Here is an 18816-nt window from a genome sequence, read left to right on the forward strand (position 1 = left end):
TGAATCATATACTTCAACCAAAGACATGTTTTTAATCTTAATCAACATGCCAGTGGGTGTGATCCCATATGTACACAGGAGTATTTGCAAATAGGATCTTCTAAAATATTTTTAGGTGTCACCTAACTGAATTAGGGTGGGCCTAATCCATATTATTAGAGATTTTTAAAGACATAAAATTCAGATCTAATCAGTCAGAGAAAGCCATTGGAAAGAGCCAGAATTTAGTGAAACTAGAAGAGCAACACAAAGAGATAGTCACGTGGTAGGACTCAGATGCCAACCAAGGAACCCCAAGGATTGGTTCACCCCGGACCAGAATACTTCTGGAGTAGTCATGACCTTGAGGATGCCTTGATTTTCGAATTTTAGCCTCTGAAACCCTGAAACAATGGTGTTGGTTGTTTCAGCCGACCCACTGTATGTTTATTTTTCACAGCAGCCCTGGCAAATAAAGACAGGTGGAATTAAAGCTTAACAATATCAAGTCTCCCAAATCCATGAATGGAGATGTCCCTCCATGTTCAAATCTTCTTTAATATATATATATATATATATATATATATATATATATATATATATATATATATATATATATATATATATATATATATATATATATATATATATATATATATATATATACTTTTTTTTTGTATGGGCAGGCACGAGAAATCAAACCCGTGTCTTTGGCATGGCAGGTGAGAACTCTGCCTACTGAGCCACCATGGCCTGCCCTTCTTTAATATCTTTAATCAATGTTTTATAGGTTTGGGTTTATAGATTTTTAGCTTTTTTGGTTAAATTTATTCAGGGATGATTTGTCCTGTGGAAATGGAATTCTTTTATAGATTTCCCTTTCAGATTGCTCATTACTGGTGCAGAGAAACACAACTGAATTTTGTGAGATGATATATACATTGCTGTTTCAGTTTGCTAAAGCTGTCAAAATGCAATATACCAGAAATGGATCAGCTTTTATACAGGAGTTTTATTAAGTTACCAGTCACAATTTTAAGTTCATAAAAGTATTCAAATTAAGGCACCAATAAGAGGATACCTTCTTGGAGGAAAGGCAGCATCCAGGTTCCTCTGTCACATGGGAAGGCACATGGTGATGTCTCCTGTCCTTCTCTACCGGCTTTTGGTTTCAAATAGCTCTCTCAGCTCATGCAGGCTTTTCTTAGCTTCTCTAGGGCAAAACTCTGGATTCCATCTCTTAGCTTAGCATCTCCTAAGGCCAGAGATTTCTTCTCTTCAAGTTTCTGTGTCCTGGTTCTCTGCTCTCTGTATCAGCTATCTAAGCATCTATACTTTTACAAAATATCTCCCCTTTTAAAGGACTCCAGTAAATTAATACCCACCTTGAATGGGCAAGGCCACATCTCTATGGAAATAACCTACTCAAAAGCCCAACCCACAATTAGGTAGGTCATATCTCCATGGAAACAATCTAATTAAGATGTCCTACCCTACAATAGGGCTGCCCCCAAAAGGACTGGATTAGGATTGAAAGAACATGGCTTTTCTAGTACATAACAGTTTTAAACCTCACACTTGCCACTGGCAGAACTTATTGATTAAACCTAAAAGATTTCTTGTGGATTCTTTGGAATTTTCTATATACAGGATCATGTCAACTGTGAATATAGCAGATGAACATTATGCAGAGGTTGGATAACAAGAGCAGGGGTGCCACTGAATTTCTTCATAAAAAAGGTTTTAGTGGACCACAGTCCTGCTCCTATGTTCTCTTCTCATGCATGACTAATTTTGACCTACAATGTCAAAGTTAAGTAATAACTGTACTCTACAGAAAAAGTTTGCCAACAGCCATTGTATAGCTATGAATAGTTTGTCTGATTGCTCTAGCATTCTAAAGCTAAGAGAGGAGTGCTAATGAGTCCTAGATCTTTGATTACTTTTCCTAAGTCCTATCAATTTTCATCTGGATAGATAATCATTCTATGTTACTTGAAGTCTAGGGTTTAGATTTTTGATGTATTTTTTTTACAGATAGTGGTGTTACCTCTTTATTACCACAAAATGTTGCTCTTCACATCTTTAATGATTCTTGTGTAAATGTCTACTTTCCTTGAGTGTGGCTATTAAGAGTTTTGTCTTCACATTATTCAAACAGTATAGAATTTTCCATACATTATTGTCAAGATTTCTGTGCTCTTTTAAGACATATCTCTAGGAAACAGCAAATATAACTTATTCCTTATCCCACAGTAAAGTTCTAGACTCTTCTTTCTTGCCTTTTTAATATTCATGTAATTAATGCTATGCTAATCTTTTTTGCTCCTTTTTAATTAATCATTATATTTTGAGAAACTTGTATATGGAAATATATTTGTGAAAAATAATACAGAGAGATCCTCTGTAACCTTTACCTGGTTTCTCCTGGTGACAATATCTCACAAAACCATAGTACAATAGCACAACCAGGATATTGACAGTGAAAAGTCAGAGCTGGTCACAAGTACCTTTCCAATGCCAACTACTTCATTCTCTATATCTATAAGTTAATCATTTGTGGAATGCTATGAATATTGAATCACATAGTATGTGATCTTTTGGGATTAGCTTTTTTCACTCAGCATAATTTCCAGGAGCTTCTTGCAAGTTGTTATGTGTATCAATAATGTTTTTCTTTCTATTGATGTAGAATTCCATGGTATGGAGGCCATGGTTTTTAACCTTTCACCCACTGATGGCAACTTGTGTTGTGACCAGTATTGGGGGATTACAAATAGAGCTGCTATGAATATTCACGTAAAGGTTTTTGCGTGAACATGTGTTTTCTTCCACTTGGGAAAAATATTCAAGTACACAACTGTGGGGTTGGAGGACAGATGGATATATAGTTTCACAAGAAATGGCCACATGGTTTCCAAAGTGACTCAACCATCCCATTCCCAGGGGTATGGATAAGTGATCCAAGTTCTCTGCGTCTTGCCAGGTTTCATATTGTCACCATGTTTTTATTTTTGCCAGACCAATCAACCTTTTTTCTTACAGAAAGCTTGTTTGACTCACTTCACAAAAGCATTACAGATGACGTATCCCTTCTGAAACTATTTAAAGACAAACTGAGTTAACACAAACACCAATTGTAAATAGAAGGATACTTATCTGAAAAAAACTCAAAAAGACTACTCAATCAAAGTTGTAATGGCAAATAACAAACTACTGAAGACCAAGAGTCCCAAACTCGGCTATACATGGGTCACAGAACAGGCTGTGGCCTGAGCAGCTGCACCTCACAACGTGGCAACGTGGAACCAGGATAGGGATGGGGATGAGAGGGCCGGGAGAACTGGTTGACATGTTATAAAACTGCCTCTTCCGCATGTGCAGAAGGTACCAAACTCCACACTGCAGGGAGAGGCTCATTTGTACTGGTAGTTCATGCTGTGGTCTGCAGGCTGATAAGAGCTGGAAGGGCCACTGTAATTCTTCCAGACCCTGGGGAGTTGTAGTTGGACTGTGACAAGTAGCCTTCTGAGGGAGAGAGGTGTGGGTTAGAGGGGCAGGCGGTCAGGCCCATCGGAGCTCAAGATACCAGGGAGCACCATGGCCATAGGCAAAAAGGGAGACTTGCACTCTCACACTTTGCTCTGCTAAGTGCCTTTCCTGCATCGCTGGGGCTGCCGTCCCCATCTCCCCAAAGGTGGGCCCAGAGTGGCCCTGCTCTACGGGACATGGCGACTTACCAAGGGACAGACTCATCTGCAGCAGGAGCTGGAACGACAAGCTGCCTGGCCACAGGGCACAGATAGATCAGGCTGTGTGGCCCTCATGGGGTCATCTTCATTTCTTAAGTAGCTGGCAACACTTAAAGAGAAGGACCATTCAGGGAGGAAATCTGCATTTTGGGCTTCCTCAGAAAAGCCCAGGAAGCTGGGGGTCTAGCCAAAGTCCCAGAGCCCCAGTTGATCTTTCTTGAGTGAAGGTAACCTCTCGTTGATGCTTTAATTTGGACACTTTCACTTCCTTAGAACTGTAAACTTGTAACTTACTAAATTCTGCTTTGTAAAAGCCATTCCAGTTCTAGTATAGAGCATTCCGGGAGCTTGCAAACTAAATCACCGGCTCTCTAACACCTCATTCTGCCTCTTTTTGATAATTGGTAAAGTAAAGACTGTCTCTCATTTTCAAACTCCTTCTACATAGAGTTTCCACTTACCATCCTGTGCATTCCTGGAAATCAACAAATTTCTTGAAGGATAAACATTCAAGGGTTTTGGGACTTTCCAGTTTTTGCTTAAGGCTCTTACGGTTTCATGGTCCCTGTATTCATCATAGTTCATTTAGAAAAACTGAGCCCGATATAGCATCATTCAATACAGGAATTCCAGCTTACATGAATGTGGGAGGAGCTGAGATAGTGAAGGGCTCCACCAGGGAATTCTGAAGATTAGAAAAACAGTACAGAACCATGTCCACTAGAAGCAGAAGCTGGGTGTAAATGTGAAACTTTGCAGGAAAATACCAAAAGTCAAGGGCATCATGCTTCCCAATTCGGCCTTTGTAGGGGGAGTTCTTGTAGAAATGTGTCTAAACCGCTCCATGTGCTAACTTTTGTATATGCATGCCAGCAGCTAAGCACCTGCTGAGCATCTTGGGAACTGCTGTTGGTTGGAAGATTTCGCAGAGCAAAAGATGAGATGGACAAGGAACGGGATAAGATTGAGGTCATGCTGAAATCACCAACGTCCATCATCTTCTAAAACCACTAAGACCTTCCAGAGTTATGGCCTCGGCTTTACCTCAACCTTGCAGATCTCACTCAACTCCCTCTCTTTGTCAATGATAGCACAGCCATACACGGATGGAAATTCTTGGAAAAGCAGTTCACAGCTTACTGAGGAGCAAGATCATGCATACTGCCTTATCACCAGGCTGTGCCTGGTACCTATGAACATGCTTCCAGAATACGCAAACCTCATGGTAAAGGCATTTGGGGCTATGTGCAGAGAAGAAACCAGGCTGGCCCTGACACCCCAAACTGCTCATGTAGGATCACTAATCTTCACTGGTAATAAAGCCATACTGGTACTTACGAATGGCGATTGTCATACAACGCCTAATTTCATATTGACATTCCACAATCCTGCCACATCTGAACGTGTTGATGGAAGTACATTCAAGGCATTTCACCCTGTATGTCCCTGAGAAAGGAGATTTTGGCATCAGATGTCATTTCCAGTGTGCACTCTCCACCTACTCTGCCCTCCTCCCATGACTGGCTCTTCTTCCCGGCCTCCCAGACTTCCCCAAATCCTGCACAGCTAAGCCCTCCATGGGGGTCTGTGTCAGGACAGAACTAGCCCCCAGGTTGGAAGCCAGTTACACCCAATACCTTCTCCTGTTCTCAGTGATAGTGCTTTCGCGAATACTCCTGGTCAGCTTGGTCCAGGTGAATAGCACTTTACAGACTGAATTCTTGTCTTCAGTGAGGGTCGAAATTCTCTTAAGAAGTCTATGCCTTCCTGGATTTCCCTGGACTCAGGCCACCCCTGCTTGCCTCAGGTGGAGAGGAGTCTTATGTAGAGACTCCCTCTAAGGTCCCCTCATCTGATGCCCTTTTCAGAAGCCTTCCCCTCTCCTGACACCTTCTTGGCTCCTGATACGCTTGCTTGGCAACACTCCTCCAACAGACTTGATATTCTAACTGCACTAAGAATGAAGACCAAAGTATGCCAAGGTAGCCCACACTTCACTCTATCCTTCCAATTACTCTTGGTAACTAGATGAATTTCCATGACCTCAAAGAATGTGAGAGTGGCCGATACTTACAACGAGTAGGCTGTTGTGTTTCCACCAGGGGAAACCCCACAGCCAGTAGCAAGGCAAAGAGGATCATCATTTCCTGGAAAAGCTTAGCCCTATGGGTGAGAAGACCAAAAAGGCACATGAGTGATACCATGTCTCCTTGGTACCCAGTTTCATCACCTTCCAGGCACCAATGGCCATATGCATACATCACAGCTGCTCCTGCCACTATAACACCCTCTCTGGAAGTGAAAAAAAAAAAACAAAAACGTTTTATGCAATCAGTAACTGAAGGAGACTGATGTAACTATATAAGTGTCAGAGAAAAAACACAAAGTAAAAAAATCTTACAAAAAACAAAGAAGGTCACCACATAGTGAAAGGAGAGTGAGTTTAACAAGAACATGGAAAAATTTTAACTACAAATGTACATAATAGCAGAGTCTGAAAACATGAGGCAAATATGAATAGATTTTATAGGAGAAACATATAATTCTACAGTAACAATAAATGATTTCAATACTCCATTTTCACTAATGCAAGATCATCTATACAGAAGATCAAAAGGAAACAGAAAACTTTAATGATACAATAAACCAACTCGACCTGACTTCACCAAACAACCACAGAACCCACATTCTTCTCTAGAGCACAAGGGTCATTCCTTAGCACAGACCTTATGTCAGGTTACAAAACAAGTCTTAATTAATTAAAAAGATAGAAATCATAAAATTTTGTATTATCCACACTATGAAGTGAAGCTAGAAATCAATGACAGAAGGAGAAACTGGATGATTCACAAATATGTGGACATAAACAACACACTTTTATATAACTAGTGGGTCAAAGAAAAAAATCATGGGGGAAATTAGGAAATATCTTCAGGCAAATAAAAACAAAACATACCAAATCATACGGTATGCGGCAAAGGCTCTGTTGAAAAGGAAATTTACAGCTCTATGTGCTTACATTATAGAAGAAAAAGGGTGACAAATGGGACCTAAGCTCACACCTGGAGGAAGGAGAAAGAGAAGAGCAAATGAAATCCCTCATGAGCGTAAGGAAGGAAATACCAAAGTCAGGCAGAGATAAATGAAATAGCAAATTAATACCCCAGGGATGAGCTTGGCCCTGGCACTGTGGGATCCACAATGCCTTCCAGATCAAAGGGGAGAAAAGAGAGGTAACAAAACAAGTTATCAGTGGCTCAGAGAGCTCAAATAAAGTTGAGAGGCTATTCTGGAGGCTACTCTTATGCAAGTTTCAGCTAGATATTGTTAATTGCCATGGTTTGCCAAACCCCAACCAACACCATGCCTGTTAATCTTAAAGAACACCTAAGACTCTGAGATTTATAAAAGTTTCATGCATTAAGTTTACTTTCCTGAAACCCATAACCTCCAAAGGGTTCCTATGCTAAATAAGTCCTGAAACCCAGAGGGCTAGCCTCTCCAAGAACATCAACTAGTTCCAGACCCCATCCCATATTTCTGACACCCCTTTCCAACATGAAAAAGTTAGAATGGGTATAACCCAAATATCCCTAAAGATCTGGAGAAGGATCAAAAGAGAAGGAGGAGTTATAACAATGAAGACAGGATTTAACAAATGAGTATGAGTGCTGAATCACTATATTGATCTTTCTTTTAGCCTCCAGTGTTTTGGAGCCGTTAGGGAAGAAAAAACCTGAAACTGTAAAATGGTAACACATACCCAACTTTGAAATCTGTTCTGTAACCACTTGTTAAAATGCACTTGAAAATTATTGCTTTATCTTTTGTTGTATATATGTATAGTTCACAATAAAAATGTTAAAATATTTAAAATAAACATAAAATAAAAAATATAAAAAAATCCACAAAATCAATATTTGGTTCCTTCTAAAGGCCAGTAATATAAAAAAACCACTAACTGGAATGACAAAGAAAAAAAGAAATAGCATGCAAATAACTAAAATTAGAAAGGAAGGGGGCATTACTACAAGCCCCACAGAAAGTAAAAGGATTTTAAAAAGATAACATGAACAATGGCATGCGACCAAATTAGATATCTTAGATGCTATGGACAAATTCCCAGAAACAAATCAGATTACCTAAACTGAATCAAGGAGATACGGAAGACCTCAATATTGTAATACAAGTAAAGAGATTGTATCAGTAATCAGAACCTCCTAACAAAGAGGAGTCCACGGGAGTATTGTGTGAAGATGGCCGAACAGGGAGCTCCGGGACTCACTTCTTTCACAAGAACAACTATTAAACAGGCAAGAAGTGTCTGAAGCAAAAAATTTGAAATTGGAGGCCAGAAGAACACTGTACAGCATCTGGAGAAGAGCAGGAGGAGTGGCTGATAAAATATGGTAAAGAGCTGTAAACTGCTCTCTCTACACAGCACTTACTGATACTCATGCCCCATTCCCATGGCAGGCCACCCTGAAATCCAGCCCTAGCTAATTCACTGGTGAGAGAAAGGGACCTAAAAATTACCTTCCTCAAGTACCCTGCTGTGAGCACAGCCCTTCACTGATCATGGTTTTTTGATCAGCAACTTTGGATCACTACAGGGTTGGCTCTGAGGATGGCCTTGTTTCAACCCACTGCAGACAAAGGCCCCAAACTGTCCGCCTCTATATTTCTGTGCACTCCTTTCATTGTCTCAGGTTTCTTTTGCCAGGAGGGCAAATTCTGGAAGTGTGGTGGGGAAGGGCGGGGGGGGGGGGGGGCAGCATACCAGAGAGGAATTTCGTAAGTCAGCATTTCCCAGCCAAAACAGAGCCAAGAACCCACAAAAGGGGCTGAAACCAGTTCTAAAGAACCTTGGAGAGGGAAAGGTGTAAATAGCTTCTACCAAGGCTTCCTAAAGGTTTGTTTTATTAATCTGCCCAGCAAATGCAGCCCTTCAAATAACCGTCATTCCATAGCCCTGATGAAGTTTAGCCTCTTTAGGACTCCTCTTAGGACTACTCTGCCATGGCCCTTGTCCAGGGCAGAGTGAAACAATAGCCAAAGAAGTAGGAAATGATGGCCCATACAAAGGAAGAGGAAAAAAATCCAGAAAACACCAACTAAAAAGATCAGAATGTAGATATATGGCACAAAGTCTTTAAAAAATGACTTTAAAAATGCTCAAGGAGGTGAAGAAAACCACAGAGAAATAGGTGAAGGGAAACAACGAATGAGCAGTATGAGATTCTTAGTAAAGAGACAGAAATTTTAAAAAGGAACAAAACAGAATCACTGGAGTTGAAGACCACGATAATTGAGAAGAAAAATGAGAGGGTTTCAAGAGCAGACTGGAGCTGGCAGAAGAAAGGATCAGTGAACTTGAAGACAAGACAATTGAAATGAATGAGGCAGAGGAGAACAAAGAAAAATAATTTTAAAAAACAAAAATCGCCCAAGACACATGTGGGAAAGCTCCAAGCATACCAGTCTAGGCTTTGTGGGAGTTCCAGAAGGAGAAGAAGGAGAGAAAGGGGCAGGAAGGGGTAGTCAAAAAAATAATGACAAAGAACTTGCAAGACTTAGCACAAAGCATGTATATTCACATTCAAGAAGCCAAAGAACATCCAATAGGAAAAACATGAAGAAAAATAAGCACTGCCATGTACTGATCATGCTATCAAATGCAAAGGACAGGGAGAGGGATCTGAAAGCTGCAATTGAAAAAAGCAGTGTGTTATGTATAAGGGTGTCCCAATTAGACTGAAATACAATTTCTCATCAGTAACCACAGAGGCAAGAAGGTAGTGGGCTGAAATACTTAAAGTGCTGAAAGAAAACAGCTACCAACTGAGAATTTCATATTTGGCGAGACTTTCTTTGAAAAGTGAGGGAGAGATGAAGACAGTCTCAGAAAACAAAAGCTGAGGAAATTCATCACCACTAGACCTGCCTTACAAGCAATGCTAAAAGGGAGTTTTTCAGACTGGAAAGAAAGGACACTAGATAGTAGTTCAAAGTGACATGAAAAATAAGACCTCCAATAAAGGTAATCATTTGGGTTAATAAATGCCAATACAATTGTACTTTTCTGGTATGTAACTCTACTTGTTACCTTCTACAGGGGCTAAAAGTGCAAATGCATTTAAAGTTATAATAAATATATGGTTTGGATATATGACATACAAAGATATAAGTGGTAACAAAAACAAAAAAAGGTGGACATAACTACCGAATCCACTGAAATAAAAAGTACAACAAGCGGATACTGTGAACAACTGTACACCAGTAGATACAATGGACAAACTCTTAGAAACACACAAACCACCTATACTAATTTAATAAGAAATAGAGGATCTCAACAAGTCAATTACTTAGAAAAGACTGACTCAGAAATCCTAAACCTCTCAGCAAAGAAAACCCCAGAACTAAATGGCTTAAAGCAAAATTTTCTAAACTTCCCAAGAAAAACTAACATCAATCCTGCTGAATTGCTTATAAAAATTGAAGAGAAGGGAACACTTCCTAACTTATTCTAAAAGACTACCATCACCCTAACACCAAAATCAGATAAAAATAGCACAAGAAATCACAAATCATTATCACATAAATATAGACGAAAAAAATCCTCAGTAAAACACTTATAAACTGAATCCTACAGCACATTACAAGAAGTATACAACATGTTGAAGTGGGATTTATCTCAGGTATGTAAAGGTAGTTCAACATAATTAATGTAATAAAATACATTAAGAGAATTAAGGACTAAAACCACATGATCTGCTCAATTTGAAAAAAAAACAGCACTCATTATTTAAAAAACTTAGAAAACTAAGAAGAGATATGAAAAAGGGCACAGATGAACAATCCACAAGAAACATCCTATTCAATTTTCACTGAAAGTGTGAACATTTTTCTTCTAAAATCAGGAACAAGATAAGGATGCCCCATAGTCACCACTGTTATTAAACACTGTACTGGAATTTCTATCTAGAAGATTTAGGAGATAAATATAAATACAAGGCATCCAAATGGGAATGGAAGAAGTAAAAGATTTCCTAAGTCAGATGAAATGATCCTTTAAAGAGACAATGATGAAAGATCCACAAAAAGGCTACTAGAGCTAATAAATGAATTCAGTAAAATGGTGGGGTACAAGATCAACACACAAAATCAGTGGTGTTTCACGAGTGGAAAAGTATTTGCAAAGTTCCCTTTGGGGAATGGTGAGAACGGGGGAAAATTCAACCTCCCCAAGATGAATTCTTGATATTCTCACAAGCAGTGTGGAGAACCAAAGCTATAGGCTGAGCCCCCAATCTTGGGATTGGGGCTAAAACCCACAAAGGATAGATCAAGCCTAATCTAAAAGTCACCCTCAAGAGAGCCTCTTTTGTTGCTCAGATGTGGCCTCTATCTCCAGCCAACACAACAAGCAAACTCACCACCCTCCCCCGTCTACGTGGGACATGACTCCCAGGAGTGTGGACCTTCCTGGCAACATGGGACAGAAATCCTAGAAAGAGCTGAGACTCAGCATCAAATGACTGAGAAAAACCCTAGAATGAGCTGAGACTCAGCATCAAGGGATTGAGAAAACCTTCTCAACCAAAAGGGGGAAGAGTGAAATGAGACAAAGTGTCAATGACTGAGAGATTTCAAACAGAGTCCAGAGAGTATCCTGGAGGTTACTCTTATGCATTAGGTAGATATCACCTTGTTATTCAAGATGTAATGGAGAGGCTGGAGGGAACTGCCTGAAAATGTAGAGCTGTGTTCCAGTAACCATGTTTCTTGATGATGATTGTATAATGATATAGCTTTCACAATGTGACTGTGTGATTGTGAAAACCTTGTGTCTGATGTTCCTTTTATCTACCTTGTTAATAGATGAGTAGAACGTATGGAATAAAAATAAATAATAGGGGGAACAAATGTTAAAATAAATTTAGTTTGAAATGCTAGTGATCAATGAAAGGGAGGAATAAGGGGTATGGTGTGTATAATTTTTTTTTCTGTTTTCATTTTATTTCTTTTTCTAAATTGATTCAAATGTTCTAAGAAATGATCCTCATGATGAATATGCAACTATGTGATGATATTGTGAATTACTGATTATATATGTAGAATGGAAAAAAATAAAATGACTAATAACTTCTTTAAAAATATTTGATGGAAAAAATCAGTGTTGTTTCTATATACTGATAATGAACAATCTGAAGAGGGGATCAAGATAAAATTTCATTTACAATAAACACTGAAAGAATCAAATATCAATGAATAGACTGAACCTAGGATGTAAAGGATTTGTTTATGGAAAACTAGAGAATGCTGCTGAAAGAACTGACAGAAGACCTAAATATATGGAAGGACATTACATATTCATTGATTGGAAGCCTGAATATTATCAATTCTAACCAAAGTAATTTAGTTTTCAAAGAAATCCCAATAAAAATTCCACATCATTCTTTGCAGACACAGAAAGTAAATCATGGAATTCACACGGAATGATAAGATGCCCTGAAAGCCAAAACTATCTTGTAAAAAAAAGAAGAAAGTTAGAGAACTAACACTTCCAGATCTTGAAATTATTATGCAGCTACAGGAGCCAAAATATTGTGGTGCTGGTACCGTGACATACACAGATTAATGGAATAAAAAATTGAGACTTCAGAAATAAACCATCACATCTACAGCTAACTGATTTTTTTAAAACTTTTTACATCTAAATATGTTCAAACCACAAAAATAAAGCAAACACCAAACAGAGAACTCCAATATACTGCTACATCCCCAGATACCCAGATCCATTAATTTTGTCACATTTGCGATATTATTTTCTCCATCTACCTATTTATCGAACAATTCACCAATCTATTTATCCATCACCCCATTTTCTGAACACTTGAGTGTAGCTGGTATACATATACTTCCTTGAACACTTAATGCTGCCATAATCATTTCCTAAGAACAAGGATATTCACTTACATACGAGCTTCTGTGTAATTATCAAGTTCAAGAAATTTGACATTGACAATTTTTTCATATGTCATCATAGTGTCCTTTGAGTGATTTTTTTTAACCCCTTGTTGGATCCTGTCCAGGATCATATGCTGCATTTAATTATCATTGTCTCTCTAGTTCTTTCCTTCTTTTTTTTAATTTTGGGAAAATACATTTAAAAACATAAGCTTTACCATCTAACCATTCCCAAGCATATCATTCAGTGGGATTAATCACATTCACAGTGTTGCAATACCATCACCATTCTCTGTAACCAAAACTTCCCCAACTCCCCAAAGAGGAACCCCACACCCAACATGCTTTAACTCCCCATTTCCCCTGCCCCTTGCCCCTGGAACCTGTACTCTACTTTCTGTCTCTACAAGTTTGTATATTCTCCAGTATTTCTCATAGTGACCAAAAGGACTTAGGTTTATTGTCCTAAATCTATAAAAAATTCATTCACTTTGTCACCAAATTAACTTCGATAATAAGCATGAACTTTTTTCCTATGCCCCACATCTCCCCCACCTTAGTGTAATTCTTTTCACATATTACATATTTATAAATAAGGAGTTCCAAACCTCTGATTTATGAAAACATTTTGTGCATTCGCCTTTTAAATCCTCTAGGAAGTAAACAGTAAAGCTACAGGCCAAAAAACACAGTAGTACTGATCTTTATACTTCTTTCATACTATTACCTTTACTAGATAGCTTTATATTTTTATTGGCATCAATCTGTTGTCTATTGTTCCTTTCAACCTGCAGCACTCTCTTTCACATTTTTTTTTAAGATTAGTAAAAGGAAAAGTTTTAATTTCTCTTCCACATATCTTGGAGAGCTGCTATACTGATCATGAATTCCCTCAACTTTTGTTTACCTGGGGATATCTTAATATTTCTCTCACTTCTGAAGGATAATTTTGCCAGTATACAATGCTCTATCAGCAATTTCTTGCTTTGGACACTTAAAATAGGTCCTCCCCCTACCTTCTTATATGGCCAACTGATTTTTTAAAATTTTTAAAATTAATTTTTAAATTAAAAAAAGACAAGAAAAAAACACATTCTTAACATATGTAATCAATAATTCACAATATCATCACATAGTTGCATATTCATCATCATGATCATTTCTTAGAACATTAGCATCAATTCAGCAAAAGAAATAAAATGAAAACAGAAAAAAATTCATACATACCATACCCCTTACCCCTCCCTTTCATTGATCACCAGCATTTCAGTCTAAGTTTATTTTAACATTTGTTCCCCCTATTATTTGTTTTTATTCCACATGTTCTACTTATCTGTTGATAAGGTAGATAAAAGGAGCATCAGACACAAGGTTTTCACAATCACACAGTCACACCGCAAAAGCTATATCACTATACAGTCATCTTCAAGAAACATGGCTACTGGAACACAGCTCTACATTTTCAGGCAGTTCCCTCCAGCCTCTCCATTACATCTTAACTAACAAGGTGATAACTATTTTGTATATGGTCAATTGATTTTTGACAGAGTGCCAAGTCCACTAAAGAAGGAAGAACAGTTTTTTCAATAACAAATGGTAACCAAGAACACTGGATAGCCACAGGCAAACGGATGAAAATTGACCCAACCTCGCACCCTAAAAAAATTAACTCAAATGTTTCAAGGACTTACAAATAAGAACTAATACTGAAACTCGTAGAAGAAAACAAAGGGAAAATTCTCAGGACCTTGTACCATGCAAGGCATTCTCAGATTTTTATATTGAAAGCATGAACAACAAAATAAAAATATATAAATTGGTTATTTCTTTTTAAACTAAAAACATTTGACATCAAAGGACATTATCGAAAAAGTGAAAAGACAACTTATAGAAAGGGAGAAAATATTGGGAACCCATATATCTAATAAGGGTTTAACATTCAGAATACATCAGGAGCTCCTCAACTCAACAACAAAAAGAATAAAGAAGTAAACTTTTAAAAAGATGAAAAAACTTGAATAGCTGTCTGCTCCAGTTTGAACTATCATGTACCCCAGAAAAGCCATGCTTTAATCCAGATCCTATCTTGGGAGGGGGGTGCAGCTGTTTCTTTTAATTCTAATTCAATATTGTTGGTGGAAACTTCTGATTAGATTATCTCCATGGTGATGCCGCATGCCCAATTATGGGTGTGACCTTTTAATTAGATGAGATGCGACTCCACCCATTCAAGGTGGGTCTTAATTAGTTTACTAAAATCCTTCAAAAAGGAAACATCTTTGAGATGATCAGAACAGATGTGAACACTTGGAAAGCAACTGCTTCAGAGATAACAGAGCCTACGTGAGAAACCTGGAAGTTTGTGATGCAAGGTCTGGTGGACTTCCTCAAGTGCCTTTCCATGAAATGCTGAGCAGGCCAGAACCCAGAGCTGTGTCCCTGAGGAGCTAAGCAAAGGCCCACAGACACCAGTGAAGAACTTCCACAGCAAACAGAGGCTGACAGCAACAAAGCTTAGAGGCAAGGGACCAGCAGATGCTAGCTACATGCCTTCCCAGCTGGCAGAGGACTTCCAGATGCATCAACCTTCTTTGAATAAGGTTATCTTTCCCTGGATGCCTTATTTTCGATATCTTTGTAGGCTTAGAACTATAAACTTACAACTTATAAAATCAGCTTTCTAAAAGCTATCTATGTATCTAGCTACCAATCTACCGAACTCTATCTTGCTGGTTTTGAGTCTCTGGAGAATCTTGACTACTACAAACATACTCTCAAATGTGCAGAACATACATAGACAGAGGGTGGGTGGATAGATTGATAGATGGAAGAACTGATAAGGCAGATGTGAAATGTAGCAAAATGTTGAAATTGGTGGATCTGGTTAAAGGGTAGGGTATACTGCAGTTCTCTACCCAGACTGAATTATTCTTCCAACTGCCCTCTACGTTTGAGATTATTTGAAAATAAAAAATTTAAAGGAATAAAACAGATAATGATGGATATTTCACATCCAAAAGGGATTTTTGAAACCTAGCGGAGCACATTTTTCCGACGCTGTGGAATTACCCAAGAAATAGACTATGACGTTTTTAAACTAGTAAATGTTCACGTTTGGAAATTAAGAACACACTTCCAAATTATAAACGGGCCCTGGAATAATCATTCCCAACAGAAATTTTTAAAATATTCTTCAGACAGAATCACACACAAAAAATATGACAGATTGAAACCCGACAGATGTACCCCAATAGCTTTGGAAGGAAAACTGCCATCCTAAAAGCACACAATAGAAAAGGCAGGAAGTTTGGAAATCACTGATCTAAGCATCTGTCCCAAAATAGGAAGGGGATTTCGGCAAATCATCTCCCTCCAAAGCAGAAGGAAAAGAAGACACGGGCGTGGGCAGGGGAGGCACGGAGATCCCCCGATGGGGGCAGAGGGGCCGGACGGACCCGGCGTTGCTGAGACCTGGAGGGGAGCGGAGTCGGGGGGCTCAGGTAGGCGCTGGGACCCCCGAGAGAAGTGGAGTCAGGGGGGGCGCGGGGGCGCCGGTGGGACCTCAGGGGAGCCAAGGCGCGGGCCGTGGTCCCGGCATCTCAGCGGCCCGTCCGCAGGGGCGCTGCGAAGCCCGAGGGGAGCGGGGTCCCTCCCTGGCCGTCCCTGGTCCCCAAGGCTGTGGGCAGCGCCCCCGGGACCCCCACCCCGAAGCCGGGCCGCCCCAACACTGACCTGGCCCAGCCCGCAGTTCCGCCCGCCGCCCGCGCGCTCCTGGCCCGACCTGCCGCCGCCTGCCTTCTGGAACCTTCCACGGCCGCCCACTCCCTCCGCGCCCTCCGGGCCGAGCTGCGCCGACACCACAGCACCTGAGCCGCCGCCTTCGCCCCGGCCTCCCGCCTCACCGTGGGGAACCTTCCGGAAAGGCCCTGGCGCCGAGCTGCCCGCAGCACCCTGGTCGCCGCGCTCCGCTCCTCAGGAGAGCGTGGAAGGTTCTAGAAGCACCGGAGCCTGCCGGGGACGCCCAGCGTGTGTGGAGGGGAAGGTGCGGCCTCGCCTCGCCTTGGGGACACCAAAGGTGCTTTTCGTAAAAAGTGCTATTTTGGTGACCATGTGTCAGGGCCCACGCTCCTCTTCTGAAAGGAACCAAGGAGGGAGTTTGTCTTTCATTTGTGCCTTACCGTCCACCATGGTAAAGGCTGTGGTGGATGCTGATGCGTGGAGCCTGCACAGACACGCTCCCTGGGGTCCCGGCCCCGAGACCGAAGCCGCCTGGAGCAGCTTAGATGTCCGCCCCGTCAGCCGACGCTCCAGCCGTCGGGGCTCCTCGCAGCCTCTGCCCGCTCCAGTGTGGGGGAGCAGGATGCTGAGGAAGGGCCCCCGCCTGGGGTCTGCTGCTGGGGCTCCGTGGCTTGGCTTGACCGCAGGAGCCCCCTCCTGTGTGCCTGTGGAGAAGGGGTCTCCAGCCACCCGGGGGGCAGCGAGGCACACGCCAGCTGTCTGGTGGCTGAGGCCCCGCCCCGTTCCCAGGCTGCAGCTGCACGCCCGGCTGTGCCCACGCTGTGGACCGGAGGTACGCTCGTTGTTTTGCTGACTGTCTGGGCGCCTCTTGGCCCACAAGGGTGGAGTGCAGTCGTTGTGTAAGAGTCGGTGTGGCCCACAGAGCAGAAAGTGGGTACAGAAAAAGAATTGTAGCCAGCCAAATGGGTGAAGAAAGGGTCAGCTTGGAGAAATAGGGAGCAGGGACTTGGGGATTCCCCCTTTATCACCTCATCACACCATGTCATGACAGGAGCACAAGAAGAAGGCGATTCTGGCCTGGTTATTGACAACAAGGCCATAGCGGATAGAGAAGGCAACGGGGATCATCGCCACTCTTCGGGTGTTTGGGTGGCTCCTTGGTGTTTTGATCCTCCTCTCTATTCCTTTTGGCACAGAATGGCAGTCTTTGGGCCATCGTGTACTTTGCCTCCCCCTCCCCAAGGGTGAGATTAGCAGGCAGGTGGGAAGGCAGCCCATGACAAGAGGCCCAGAGCCCCAAGGACAGACAAAGATAGCTTGAGAGGTGTGGGTGGGAAAGGGACTGTCAGGCTGGGAGGAGCTGCCAAAAGAGTGCTCAGTTAAGCCACCTTCCTGCTAACTTAGGGATACCATTGTGGTTTTCCTATTTGAACTGCTGCTTTTTCTTAGAGAACCTGGGTTAAAATTCATCTTTCAAGTATGCTAGTAAAACCTTGCCAGTTGAGTATAAAGACATTGCATATTTTAATGAAAAGGCAGAACAGTCAAGGCAATAGTCCCAGTTGTGTCTCAGTCCAGTTCCTGAGGCCACCTAAGACTCATCCATCCTTTCCAGACCCTCAGGTCAGGGAGCAATGGAAGAGGATGCTGTGTTCGGCAAATGAGGTGAAACATAGATCGTATTGTCCATGGCAATGATGTTCAGAGCCGTCTAGTGGGCCAGTGAGACCTGGTCTCCAGAAACTGGAGTTACCTCTCAAAATGACACCTGGTTTCCTACAGGTAATGCAGTGCTTTTTCTGGTGCTGACGTCTAAGAAGAAGGAGGGCCCTGAAGCCAGCTATGGACTGACTTGAAATGTCAAGGAGAGTTGGGGATGCTCCTGACACACTCATTGCTTCTGGTCACTATCATTATTAGGCATGAAAGGAATGAAAAATTAAGGTTACGTATATCAATTGACCCTTTTCATGGCTTTCTTTTTGTGTATTTCTACTATTCTTCATAGGTATTCTACGATATGAATATTCCCTCATATAGTGTGGGTTTTTTAGTTTCTTTTTTTTTCTTTCATTTTTAAAAATTTTTACCCTCTTGGTGTTCTCTCAGCTTCTAGAAATGTGCATCAGTGCCCATCATTAATTTTGGAAAACTCTCAGTCAGTATTACTTCAAGAGATTAGAGGGAACGTTGAGACTCTTGTGACAATTGACTTTCTAAGGCCATGGGCAAGCACAAGAAAGAAAACAAGCATGCTCCATGGCTCCATTCTGGCCCAGATAATGCAGATAAGATCTTGTGCTTTGAGTTCACCTAGGGCCCATCTTGATAGGAAGGCTAAGCTGTGAAGAACACCACCAGGTAAAAGAGATCCAAT

General features: G+C 41.0%; 1 long non-coding RNA gene across 2 annotated transcripts in view; it reads right to left on the bottom strand.

Annotated features, from left to right (window-relative positions):
* Window positions 1-16683, bottom strand: part of LOC143688556 (uncharacterized) — a 35278-nt gene extending 18595 nt beyond the window's left edge. Inside the window, exons 1-3 of one of the 2 annotated variants that reach the window (XR_013178124.1) lie at window positions 16604-16683; window positions 5806-5894; window positions 5070-5177 (exon numbers count right to left, since the gene is read on the bottom strand). This is a non-coding gene — a long non-coding RNA (uncharacterized LOC143688556). Of the gene's footprint in view, window positions 1-5069; window positions 5178-5805; window positions 5895-16567 lie in introns of both variants that reach the window. The other variant, XR_013178125.1, reaches the window with a different exon arrangement.
* Window positions 16684-18816: the final 2133 nt, after the last annotated feature.

This window comes from Tamandua tetradactyla, chromosome 6 (genome assembly GCF_023851605.1).
Source record: "Tamandua tetradactyla isolate mTamTet1 chromosome 6, mTamTet1.pri, whole genome shotgun sequence".
Classification (NCBI taxonomy): Eukaryota; Metazoa; Chordata; class Mammalia; order Pilosa; family Myrmecophagidae; genus Tamandua; species Tamandua tetradactyla.